This window comes from Danio rerio, chromosome 22 (genome assembly GCF_052040795.2).
Source record: "Danio rerio strain M-AB ecotype USA chromosome 22, GRCz13ab, whole genome shotgun sequence".
NCBI classification, from domain to species: domain Eukaryota; kingdom Metazoa; phylum Chordata; class Actinopteri; order Cypriniformes; family Danionidae; genus Danio; species Danio rerio.
This window is the reverse complement of record NC_141042.1, coordinates 29,223,862-29,236,180: the sequence shown is the minus strand read 5'-3', so window position 1 is coordinate 29,236,180 and position 12,319 is coordinate 29,223,862. Positions and strand designations below refer to the sequence as shown.

The 12,319-nt window shown below is 45.5% G+C and overlaps 1 long non-coding RNA gene across 11 annotated transcripts; it reads left to right on the top strand.

Moving 5' to 3' along the window:
* The first annotated feature begins 842 nt into the window (after positions 1–842).
* LOC147838563 (uncharacterized) lies at positions 843–10,899 on the top strand. Of its 11 annotated transcripts, none has more exons than XR_015522213.1 (9): positions 843–1,182; positions 1,556–1,615; positions 8,352–8,503; positions 8,920–8,975; positions 9,727–9,911; positions 9,996–10,103; positions 10,179–10,238; positions 10,330–10,497; positions 10,594–10,899. It is a non-coding gene; the product is annotated as an uncharacterized LOC147838563 (long non-coding RNA). The 11 variants fall into 11 exon arrangements; XR_015522212.1 differs by having other exon boundaries at positions 1,118–1,225; XR_015522214.1 differs by lacking the exon at positions 843–1,182 and adding an exon at positions 1,204–1,225 and having other exon boundaries at positions 10,182–10,238; positions 10,330–10,501.
* The last annotated feature ends 1,420 nt before the right edge of the window (positions 10,900–12,319 follow it).

Here is a 12,319-nt window from a genome sequence, read left to right as displayed (position 1 = left end):
AACGTCCAATACAGAATGTGATAAAACCCGATCCAGCCACTAAACTGCATCATTCTTTTTATTTTAAACAACATTTCATGCACTGTTAAATATGTTTAGGAAAGTTGCAAGTGAAAATCTATGTCTCTGACTGAGTTTGCATTACTGCTTATTTTGACCTCTGCTGGCTGAGAAAAGCTCATTTTCAACGTCCAAAACAGAATGTGATAAAAACAGATCCAGCCACTAAAAAGCATTTTCTTTTTGTTTTAGACAACATTTCTTGCACTGTTAAATATGTTTAAGAAAGTTGCAAGTGAAAATCTATGTCTCTGACTGAGTTTTCATTACTGCTTATTTTGACCTCTGCTGGCTGAGAAAAGCTCATTTTCAACGTCCAATACAGAATGTGATAAAACCAGATCCAGCCACTAAAATGCATCATTCTTTTTGTTTTAGACAACATTTCATGCACTGTTAAACATGTTAAAGCAAGTTGCAAGTGAAAATCTATGTCTCTGACTGAGTTTGCATTACTGCTTATTTTGACCTCTGCTGGCTGAGAAAAGCTCATTTTCAACGTCCAATACAGAATGTGATAAAACCATATCCAGCCACTAAAATGCATCATTCTTTTTGTTTTAGACAACTTTTTATGCACTGGTAAACATGTTAAAGCAAGTTGCAAGTGAAAATCTATGTCTCTGACTGAGTTTGCATAACTGCTTATTTTGAGCTCTGCTGGCTGAGAAAAGCTCATTTTCAACGTCCAATACAGAATGTGATAAAACCAGATCCAGCCACTAAAATGCATAATTCTTTTTATTTTAGACAACATTTCATGCACTGTTAAATATGTTTAAACAACACATTCTCACTCCCAACTCGTCATATACTGACGCTTGGTCAGGAACCCTCGGCGTAAGTTATTGACGCACAGGGTACCCCTTTAGCGTCACATTTAGACATGCAGGGATTCCCTATAGAATTTGTACCTGAGCCTGAAGCGTCAGAGGGAGACGCTGGAGGCTCGTATAATTACCAATAGATGTCAACGCACTTTTTAAAACCTGATTTACGCCTATTATCGCAGTTTTCTTCTTTTAAAAATATGTAATTTTTATTTAGTTCATGAAAAGCGTCTGTAAACTGGGTCGAAACTACTGTATGAATAAACTTCGGTCCACGTGACATCCCTTCACGGTGAGTTTAACGCCGCTCTGCTATTGGTCAAACTGCATCAACGGTGAGTTCTCAGATGAGTTCAACTGTCAACATTAAATAGTATGTTAATGCTGCATAATGTATTTTTATTGGAGATTAGTTGGTGTTTATAAATATTTTATCATTAACTTTATATTTAATGAGTGAAAATATATTCGGTTGTCCAGTTTAGGTTAACTATAAAACTATACTACTAATAAAACTTTGATTCATTCATATTATTTATTATTTTTTACTTAAAAAATATTACATTTCAAGTACTAAGTTTAAAAATGTTTTTGGCTGATCTTTTTTCATTTTAAATTATTCATTAAAGTTGGGGTCATTGTATGTGGCGATCTATTTTTTACAGTCTATGCTCGCTATCCCAAGGTTCATTGCGATCCCAAGGTTCACTGCGGTTTTCCACAAGGTACGTAAAAAGTAAATAAAGACGATTTGTTGATAAAGCTTGTACTGTAAACTAGCGACGTTCCCCTTCGGTTGGGGAACTTCAGTGCCATGAATGGGATTCGGATCAGAAGCCGCTTATCTGGAGAGTATTGAACGGGCCAATGAATGAAATTAATTGGCAGCGTAAGCTTGCGCAGGTGTGCGACATCTGCAATTATCTCAGCATATAAGCACACCTGAAGCCAGCAGACGCCATCCTTTTCGCTTCAGATCCTTTCTGAGTGAGTCGATGAGGGTTCCTCTTGCTGATCAGCACTTCAGAGCGAACGAGTCTGTCTCCCGGTCCAGAGTGGGTCTTCGCGGTGGCAGACGGTCGAGCTGGGTTTCTCCCTTGCCTGCGGTTCTTTGGGTCCGGTCCTCCAGAGCGGTGCGTATAGTTGCAACTTTCCTAAAAGAGCAACACAGTCGTGCAGCACGTCCTTTTCAGGATGGCGCTCCGACTGTGCGTTTCTGGATGCGGGGGTTTCCTGTCTCCGGATGATGGACACGATCACTGCATTGCATGTTTGGGGGTCCAGCATGTTAATGCGGTGCTCGCGGGCGGTTCATGTCGTCATTGCGATGCCATGACCGTTGCACAGCTAAGATCGCGGCTAACTTTCGCAAGAGAGCGAGCCACCCCAGTTGCCTCCTGTTCTAAAAAAGCAGCGGGTGCTCGGGCAGATCTGAGGGTTTCAGCGGGAGCTAATCCGCCGCCCACGGGCTCGCGGACCTCTCGCACCTCACGGCGCTCCATCCAAGCTTCGGGTGGTGAGAGTGATCCGTCTAACCAGATGGTAGCTCTCACACTCGCTGACACCGGAGATCAGATGTCCTCCGCGGCATCGGAGGGTGGGCTTTCACTGTCCGACGAAGATCCGGACCCGCTCGCCCCCTCCGGGCAGATGAGCGCTGTCAAATCGGATCCTGAAGCGGACATGTTAGCCGTGCTTTCCCGGGCTGCTTCGGCCGTGGGGTTGGAGATGGTTTATCCCCCAGCTCCGCGGCCGGACCGACTAGATGGGTGCTACGTAGAGGACCAGAAGGCGAAGCCTTCGAAGCCTCTCGTCCCCTTCTTCCCGGAAGTGCACAGTAGGCTCACGCAGTCCTGGAGGGCACCTTTCTCTGCCCGTGCTGCGAGTGCCTCCGCCCTCACCGCCCTTGACGGCGGAGCTGCCAGGGGGTATGAGGCGATCCCGTCAGTGGAGCGCGCTATCGCGGTCAATCTTTGTCCGCGCGGCGCCTCTACGTGGCGGGGTTTGCCCCGCCTCCCGTCCAAAGCCTGTAGGTTGTCTGCCTCCCTCGGAGCCAGAGCTTATAAGGCTGCGGGCCAGGCTGCTTCTGCTTTGCACGCGATGGCCACCTACCAGCGCTACCAAGCGCAGGCGCTGGCCGAGCTGCACGAGGGCGGGTCCAACCCAAGCTTATTACATGAGCTGCGCACCGCGACCGACTATGCTCTTCGGACTACTAAGTCCGCCGCGTGTGCGCTGGGGAGGACGATGTCCACACTTGTGGTTCAGGAACGCCACCTCTGGCTAAACCTGGCCGATATGCGCGACGTTGACAAAGTTCGCTTTCTTGACTCACCCATATCCCAGGCTGGCCTGTTCGGCGACACCGTCGGTGAATTCACCCAGGAATTCAAGGCGGTGAAAGAGCAGTCGGATGCGATGGGCAATGTCATCTATCGGCGTGGCCGTAAGCCCGCTCCGCCCGCCGAGCCATCCACCTCCGCTGTTCCTCGCCGAGGGCGCCCGCCAACGAGTGCTGCCCCGCCCCCGCCTGCGCCTCCGGCCAAGCGGGCGCGGCGTTCACCTCGAAAGCAGGCAGCCCCTCCTGCCCAGGGCGCCGTTAAGTCCGGTAAACGGACCGCGAAGCGTCCCTGAGACAGGCCATCCGGAGAAGAGGAAACTTGCTCTTTCCCCGCTGGAGGGCGGGGCCCCGATAACAACGGTACTTTTCAGTGCCACCAAAACATCAGTAAAAGAGCACTTTTTCCCTTCCCCGGATGTGACTGCACGAGTTCTGCCAGTCCGGGACGCGCTGCCTTCCGGCTCGCAGACTCTACGTGCTTCGCCAGTGGCTCACGAGCGCTGGGGGGACGGTCTCCCTTCCCTCAGCCCTCCAGCCCCCTCTCCGGAGTCAGGGTGCGGAGCCAGAGCGAATCGCTCTCCTCCAGCTTTTCCGCGGGACCCTCGTGCTTCCCGGATCAGCACACCCACTCCGCGCTGCCCCACCGCTGGTACGTCAGCGATTGTAGCGATGACTCCATTAGCGAGGGCTCTGCCTGCCTGGTTAGCGCGGGCCAGCCCCTCGCGGCGGCTCATACGCACAATCAGACTCGGTTACGCGATTCAGTTCGCGAAACGGCCCCCCAAGTTTACGGGCGTGTATTTCTCCAGGGTCAACCCCCTGTCCGCCCCTGTCTTGCGAGAGGAGATTGCTGCCTTCCTGGCGAAGGGTGCAATCGAGCCGGTTCCTCCAGCCGAGATGGAGAGTGGGTTTTACAGCCCATACTTCATCGTACCCAAAAAGAGCGGTGGGTCACGGCCAATCCTAGATCTGCGCGTTTTGAACCGCTGTCTGCACAAGCTGCCGTTCAGAATGCTCACGCAGAGGCGCATTCTCCAATGCGTTCGTCCTCGGGATTGGTTTGCAGCCATAGACCTGAAGGACGCGTATTTCCATGTCTCCATTCTTCCACGCCACCGCCAATTTCTGCGGTTTGCGTTCGAGGGTCGAGCGTGGCAGTACAAGGTCCTCCCCTTCAGGCTCTCTCTGTCTCCGCGGGTCTTCACCAAACTCGCGGAGGGTGCCCTAGCGCCCCTTCGGCTCGCGGGCATTCGCATACTCGGTTATCTTGACGACTGGCTGATTTTAGCCCACTCGCGGGAGCAATTGATTATGCACAGGGACGAGGTGCTTCGGCATCTCCGCCTACTGGGGCTTCAGGTCAACCGAGAAAAGAGCAAACTCGCCCCCGTGCAGAGGATTTCTTTTCTCGGGATGGAGCTGGACTCGATCACCATGGTAGCGCACCTCTCCGAGGAACGCGCTCGCCTGTTGCTGAACTGTCTGAGGGAGCTCGACAGCAAACTAGTGGTCCCACTGAAGTTCTTTCAGAGGCTCCTGGGGCATATGGCATCCGCAGCCGCCGTCACGCCGCTCGGGTTGCTCCATATGAGACCACTTCAGCACTGGCTTCACGATCGGGTCCCCAGACGCGCATGGCACGCGGGCACACACCGGGTCTCGGTTACTGCGCTGTGTCGCCGCGCCCTCAGCCCTTGGAACGACCCCTCGTTCCTACAGGCCGGTGTGCCTCTAGGACAGGCGTCCAGCCATGTTGTTGTTTCAACAGACGCTTCCAACACGGGTTGGGGGGCCGTGTGTCGCGGGCATGCGGCTGCGGGCCTCTGGAAGGGTGCCCAGCTGCATTGGCATATCAATCGCCTAGAGCTGTTGGCAGTGTTCCTCGCTCTCCACCGCTTTTTACCGGTGCTGGAGCGGCAACACGTGCTGGTCAGGACGGACAGTATGGCGGCGGCGGCGTATATCAACCGCATGGGGGGTATGCGCTCTCGCCGCATGTCTCAGCTCGCCCGCCGTCTGCTCCTCTGGAGTCACCCGCGGCTGAAATCGCTGCGCGCCATTCACGTCCCAGGCACGCTCAATCGTGCAGCCGATGCGCTCTCACGACAGCTGTTACGCCCTGGAGAATGGAGACTCCACCCCGAGTCTGTTCAGCTGATATGGGCGCGATTCGGGGAGGCCCAGATCGATCTGTTTGCTTCCCCCGAGAACGCTCACTGCCAGTTGTTTTTTTCCCTGACCGAGGGCTCTCTCGGCACGGATGCACTGGCCCACAGCTGGCCTCGGGGCATGCGCAAGTATGCGTTTCCCCCAGTGAGCCTGCTCGCGCAGTTTCTGTGCAAGGTCAGGGAGGACGAGGAACAGGTTCTGCTAGTTGCGCCCCTTTGGCCCAACCGGACCTGGATATCAGAGCTCTCACTCCTCGCGACGGCCCTCCCCTGGCGGATCCCTTTGAGAGAGGACCTACTCTCTCAGGGACAGGGCACCATCTGGCACCCTCGCCCCGATCTTTGGAACCTCCACGTGTGGTCCCTAGACGCGAGGAAGACTTAGGTAACCTACCGACTGCGGTGGTTAATACCATCACTCAGGCTAGAGCCCCCTCCACGAGGCGCGCCTACGCCCTGAAGTGGAGTCTATTCACTGAATGGTGCGTCTCTCGCAGAGAAGACCCCCGAAATTGCCAGATTAGTGTTGTGCTCTCTTTCCTTCAAGAGAAGTTGGACAGCAGGCTGTCGCCCTCCACTCTCAAGGTTTACGTGGCCGCCATCTCCGCTTATCATAGCGCGGTAGCTGGCGGCACCGTGGGAAAGCATAACCTGGTCATCCAGTTCCTTAGGGGTGCTAGGCGAATTAATCCATCTCGCCCCCCTCTCATGCCCTCTTGGGATCTCGCCCTCGTTCTCACGAGTCTGCGATCCGATCCCTTTGAGCCACTCGAATCAGTATCTCTAAGATTTCTGTCCCTGAAGACAGCTCTGCTGGTTGCGTTGGCCTCCATCAAGAGGGTCGGGGACCTGGAGGCATTTTCGGTCAGTGACTCGTGCCTGGAATTCGGGCCGGATTACTCTCACGTTATCCTGAGACCCCGCCCCGGTTATGTGCCCAAGGTTCCTACCACCCCCTTTAGAGATCAGGTAGTGAACCTGCAAGCGCTGCCCCCGGAGGAGGCAGACCCAGCCCTTTCTTTACTTTGTCCAGTTCGCGCTCTGCGCATTTATGTGGACCGTACTCAGAATTTTAGATCATCTGAGCAGCTCTTTGTCTGTTATGGCGGTCGGCAGCAGGGAAGTGCCGTATCGAAACAAAGATTATCCCACTGGATTGTGGATGCCATTTCACTCGCTTATTCGAGTCGAGGTCAGCCGTGTCCCCCGGGAGTACGTGCACACTCCACTCGGAGCGTTGCATCCTCTTGGGCGCGTGCACGCGGTGCCTCTCTAACAGACATCTGTAGAGCTGCGGGCTGGGCGACACCCAACACATTTGCAAGGTTTTACAATCTGCGAGTGGAGCCGGTTTCCTCAAGGGTATTAGGTAACCCTTTGGTGATTGAGGAGACAACTCGGTAGGGTGTTGAAACATGCTTGCTGCGCCATTCTCCCTAACACGGAGGTACGTGCGCCTTTTTTATCTGTCAGTAAAGTTCCCCGTCAGGTGAGCCCTGCAGATTCCTCCGTGGCCCCCAGCACTGACTCAGCGGAGGAGTCACTTGCTGGCCCACTACGTTGTAGGTCTGCCCGCTGGTCAGTCCGCGTTTTGGGTATAGGTGCCTGCTATGCGTGATCCCCACTAGGCGATCCCATATGCTTATTCCGCCACGGTTAAGTCCCCCCCCTGGGCGGACCCGTGTCTTCCCTCTCCGCTAACCACTCTTTGCTATGCGTACTCCCCCTTTTTAGGGCTAGTCCATAGGTAAATTCTGCCATCTATCCCCCCCTTGGGTAACGGATGGCCTCCGCAGCGTCCTCCCTATCGGGATTGCACGCTTCCCAACGTACTGTCGTATTTTCTAGAATTATCTAGATGCTCACGACTTCCCAAAAAATATATCTAAATCCGTAAAACTTTTGTTGAAGTAGGATAAATTAGGGCCAGGGACACGTTGGAGGACCGCGCCCCCCATGATGTGGGTGCGTCACGCTTGCTTGACTATCTCCTCATCGGGGGTGTTGGTAAGGTGCAGTCATTATGGCGCTTTCCATATTCTCCCATTCATGGCACTGAAGTTCCCCAACCGAAGGGGAACGTTCGAGGTTACAGAAGTAACCCTTCGTTCCCCGAGGAGGGGAACGGAAGTGCCATATTCCGTCGCCATAATGACTGTCCCTTAGCTGTTTAAAAGTCTCTTCAGCTTAAAAGGATGGCGTCTGCTGGCTTCAGGTGTGCTTATATGCTGAGATAATTGCAGATGTCGCACACCTGCGCAAGCTTACGCTGCCAATTAATTTCATTCATTGGCCCGTTCAATACTCTCCAGATAAGCGGCTTCTGATCCGAATCCCATTCATGGCACTTCCGTTCCCCTCCTCGGGGAACGAAGGGTTACTTCTGTAACCTCGAACGTTATCTAATTACATCAAGTTCATTTATTAAAAACATATTTTTCTCAAATATAACGTTGGTCATGCATAGCTCAGAACAATATATACATTTTAAGATGAGGAACAGTGTTACTAGATTGTTGTCTTCCACAATATAATTCGTGCAAAATCTATATATAATATGCAATATGCAACTCTAATAATACAAATGTATTCGTAATTGTTTCAATATTAAAGAACATCAAGTTTTTCCAAAGGTTAATTGTAAAAATTATTTTCCATGCCTTTAAAGGAAAAAAGGCAGAAATTTTGCCCGTCTGAGCACATTTTTAATTTAATTTTATTTTTATTTTAATCTACCACACACACACACACACACACACACATGTATGTATAGGAATATTTTTTCTTTGCTCTTTTCAGGTTCTTTAGATTTCTTTAAAAATCCAATTTTGTTTTCTAATAAGCAAAAAGTAAAGCCACTTTACCCATGTCTATATGTTAAATTGAACTTGTCTTTCTCTCTATCTCTGTTAACACATTTGTATTTGTTTGATTAATTCTTGTGTCTTTCAGCCTGTTTCTGCCTATCACCATGAGTGATTCCTTGATACTCATATTTATCATCAAGATCTCAATTATAAGCTCAAGTCTTGATGACAACTTGATGATCTGCAGGAAGCACCACCATGTATAGAGGGCCAAGACCACTCTGGAATCAGTCAAGGGTTAGTGAAGTTTTTCATTCCATGTATATTAAATATCTACATTGTTTAGGCATATATGATTGTATGAGATAACATGCATTTATTCTTTCACTTCTATTGTAATAACAGAAAGAAACGCATTAGTTTTACTATTACTATTGTTTATGAAAAACATTATAAACTACAGTATAAGCTCACAAAATATTGTGGCCTAACTGTTTAAAACTATTTGTTCTGGGTGTTGATTAGTGGCCAACCATTTTTTTTCTTTTTCAGAAAGTATTTTGTTTTGTCTGATTTTATGACAACTTATAGGCCATCAACTGTCCACATTGGGGTTTAGGAAATTAAACTACTAATGCTGCTTGTCTACTAGTCTTAGGATAAGTTAGAATTGTTATAAATGTTAATTTCTTTGTTGTTTTTATCTGGTACAGCTCATAGGAACTCCAATCTTCCCAACTGTGAGAGGGCCTTGCTCCAGTGACTGTTGGTGTGTACTTTAATGTTTCCATTAGTCCCTGTATCTGTAGACCTAGGTGACAGTGGGCTAGAGTAAAAATTAGTTTTTATTTAAACTAAGGCATACTGATGGCCTTTTTTATCTCAGATTTAGTCATGCAAGTATAAATATATCCTAAAATATTTTTATATTCTTTCCATTGGTGGAAAAAAGAGTTTGGTATAATTATTTTTAATAGACTGCCAAGTTCTCAGCAGACATTTTTCTTAGATATTCTTGAGTGGGAGTCTGTGCAATACAAGGTGGATAGTATTTGCAAGGAAGAGCCCTTTATCTGTCTTGCTTCTACACTAGATATACTGCCAATTTAAGTAGATGTGAACCATAAGTATAACCATTTCATGAATGCACAAGGTACTTTAAACTGTATGTGTTGAAACTAAATTAACAAGAAAACAGCTCTTTGATGTTCACCTAGTAAAATTAGATTAGAAGATAATATTTTGAAGGTTTGTTTACAGCTAAGGATTAAGGATTGACAGGAAGATTTGTGGACTACATCAACTAATGACACTACCTCCAAAGAGTTGCAAAAAGCTGTCCAAAGTTTCAGCACCATCTTTAAGCCCATGATTTTAGTGTGTTTCATGCCTAAGCACATGAGTTTAAATCTGAGATAGATGAACTATATGATTATCTTAAACTGATCTACAGGTAAATGCCAAAACTTATTGGTTTACTTATTTGCTTTTTTGTTTGTTTTTTTGTATATGTTAACCAGGTGAAATGGAGTGAGGCATACCAGGATATGCCTGGTTTTACTCTTGGGAAGGAGGTTGAACAGTGCAATATTTCTTCTATAGGATTGCAGTGACCAGACATGCTACTGTAACTCTCATGGTCATGTGCTGGAATTAGCAGATATTCAACAGTTTGGCCATCTTGCTGACCTATTGATATCAGAAGGTAACAATATCCAGTAGAATTTGTTTTAGATGTTCAGTAACCTATTTAAATAGTATTGTGATTTTTGATTGCTTATCACTGTAGACTGCAACAGCTCTGCAAAGCAAGTTGCAAAACAGAATCCATGAAACTGGCAGTGACCGGAAACCAGTTGGAAGACTTTGGTCTGTGATGTAGAGGAGTGGGCAGAGGGTGAGGAAATTCTTATTAATATTACATGTAGTCATGAAAAATTGTAAGTGTTACTATTATTGTCATTTTTTTCAGTAGCAGAAGCAAAGACAACAAAAAACAGAAGTGATATGGATGTCTTCATCATATGGCATGGTATGTACACTAGACTTCTGTCAGTGTTGATTCTTTAAAAGTTGACGTATAATCCTTGTTATACAACTTTCTTTTTATAAATATATTTCAGACTCTGCTGACCCAGCAACAAAGAGAGGGTGTTCAACATCATCCTGCTAGTCAGGATTCTTCAGGAGAAGCAGAGGATTCTTGTGGCAGAGATGGCCAACCACTATAAATACCTTTCAACTCATCCTGGTTCCTTCAAAGAACTTTCCTGCTTGTTTGCTACTGAAAAGTATGTATTTGTATTATTTGGCACAGACATAAGCATAAGGTTACCCAGTCCAAAGAATATTAATATATTTTTATGTTGTTGTGTTCTTCTTTTAAGATTCGACATGTGGCCTAAACAAAGAGGGGTTAAAAGGTCTATGGATCATCATTCTCAGAAAGCAACAAAATAACTGAGAAATAAACAACAATACGATGGTGCAATCTAGAGACCTGCAAGGTACCTGCAAGTTTTGGCTGGAGCAGAGAACATACATTTTTTAAATAAAGCTCCAGCTGATGAGTATGACATTGACTGTGGATTTTCTTTTACTGTAATCCAGAAGAGGATGACCTTAACCCTGAATCTAAAGCATGTAATAAAATCTGTAAAAATAAAATAAAATTTTCATCATCTATAACCAAATTGTTGTCTCTTTTTTTTTAAATACATAGATATGTACAGTATGTAAGCATTCCTCTAAAATCAATCAGTGTTGTAAATTAAGAGCATTATTGTATGCCTAACTGCTTACAACATATAACGATTTAAGGAACTCTATATTAAAATAAAATTATAACATTAAATGACATTAAGAGCTTTTAAAATATTAATTTTATGATACATTTTTATGATAAACTAATTTTTGCATATACTTGGCCAAAAAATGTACATTATTATGGTCAACTGCTCAGATACCTCCAGTCAATATGTGGCTGAGTCAGGCAACCAGACTTCTACCTCTGAACAAATTAACCTATGATTTACATCAAAGATCTGATGGATCTATTTGGTCCTCATGGATTTTTCTAAAAAAAAAAAAATAAAAATGAATCTCCTTTTATTTTTGTCTTTACTTTGAAACATTTGTATTCATTTGTTAGAATGTCTAACAAAAAACTGCTGTACTTGTGAGATAACAGTGCCACTGTTGTTATGCTGAAAATAAAAAATAACTTTGTATAATGTTTTATTGAATGCAAGATAAAAAATAAAAAAATTAAATATTTTCCAAGAGATGGATTGCGGCTGGAAGAGCATCTGCTGCATAAAAACATGCTGGAAAAGTTGGCGGTTCATAGAGCTGTGGCGACCCCTGGTTAATAAAGGGACTAAGCCAAAAAGTAAAATAAAATATGTATTTTTTGTAGACATAGAACTTCACAGTAACTTATAAGTACAGCACAGAACTTTTTTACTTCTAGTTTAGATAATTTAAAGGTTTGCATATTTATTTTGTTGGTTCATGGCTATATATTTTTAATCATTTTGAACTATTCACAGCATTTAAAAGGATATCTTATCGTCATTGTTACCTCATTTCTCACTATTTTCATGATTCTTACAATGCAGCAAATCTTAAAATCATTTGATCATAAAGAAAATAATTAACAAATTAACCCACATGCAGGACAAAGACATGATGTGGAATCATTATTTAACACAAAGTTCATCCATTGTCATCAAACTGTTACACAAACAGTTGAAGATTTAGAAAGTAAAAATAATCAGATAAAGAATGGTTTTCAAACAAATACATGTCTTTAAAAAGGTTATATTTAGAAACATTAACATATTTTAAGAGCTTTTATCCATATTTCAAATAAAGTGAAAACAATTAAACATCACATGATGACCATTAATGAAACACACTTACAGAATTACATCCACACATTTTATTCTGAACTCATAATATTTGTGATGAACATAGATCACTATTGCTAATAACTTGTGATTAAAGAGGATACTACGGTTTAGCTTATTTTTACAGCTTTTTTTTTTTTTACCACAACTGTACGTGACAATACTATTTCTTGTCCATGTTGAAGATAATACATCTACATAT